Source organism: Sinocyclocheilus anshuiensis, unplaced genomic scaffold (genome assembly GCF_001515605.1).
Source record: "Sinocyclocheilus anshuiensis isolate Anshui unplaced genomic scaffold, SAMN03320099.WGS_v1.1 scaffold2010, whole genome shotgun sequence".
In the NCBI taxonomy this organism is placed as follows: Eukaryota; Metazoa; Chordata; class Actinopteri; order Cypriniformes; family Cyprinidae; genus Sinocyclocheilus; species Sinocyclocheilus anshuiensis.
The window spans coordinates 68290-68924 of record NW_015544331.1 but is presented as its reverse complement, the minus strand read 5'-3'; the positions used below and the strand labels follow the sequence as shown (position 1 = coordinate 68924).

The following is a 635-nucleotide window of genomic DNA, read 5'->3' as shown; positions in this document are numbered from 1 at the left end:
AACTGAAGCCTATTTCATTCACGCAGTGAAACTGCACGGCCATTGGTTCGTGCAGGGCTTTAAAAACGAACCAATGGCACGGCAGCGGAGCTGCACGAGCCTATGGCGACGAAGCCCGCCAAAGCCCGACAGAATGGGCGGGGCATCTGGCTATATAAGCGGGCGCTCGCCGCAGTATTCTCAGATTTCTTCTCCTTCAGCGATGACTCTATGTCTCAAGCTGATCTGAAGCCGCTCGCCGTTGACATGCCTTCGCAGCTGGAATCGGGACCTCTCAGCTCGGCTGACCTGCTTCTCCGCTTCTTCAGTGACGCATCAGTTCCGGTCCGGTTCCCCTGCCGCCATCCGGCGACTTCAAAGAGCTTCTAAAAGAGCAGTGGCGTTGTTGCAACACAACGGTTCCCCTGCACGCCGATGACGGCCACACGGAGTGCGTTTCCTGCTTGGGGAAACCCCCTGCGGAAGCTGCGCTCACGGGAGCTATTTGCTCTCATTATGAGAGTTTTAGTCTCGCCTCTCTCTGCTCACGGATCGCTTTCTTTTCAGAGTGACTCCGCCCCCCACGCCCTCACGTTTTCTTCCTCCCAGGGACCTGTGAGGAAAAAACAGCGGGGCAGAGGGGTCGAGCGATCGGC

The 635-nt window shown here is 57.5% G+C and overlaps 1 protein-coding gene across 1 annotated transcript in view; it reads right to left on the bottom strand.

The window, feature by feature from the left end:
- The window catches only part of LOC107698137 (uncharacterized), a 5866-nt gene that overhangs the window by 2929 nt on the left and 2302 nt on the right, over nucleotides 1-635 (bottom strand). The window lies entirely within an intron of this gene.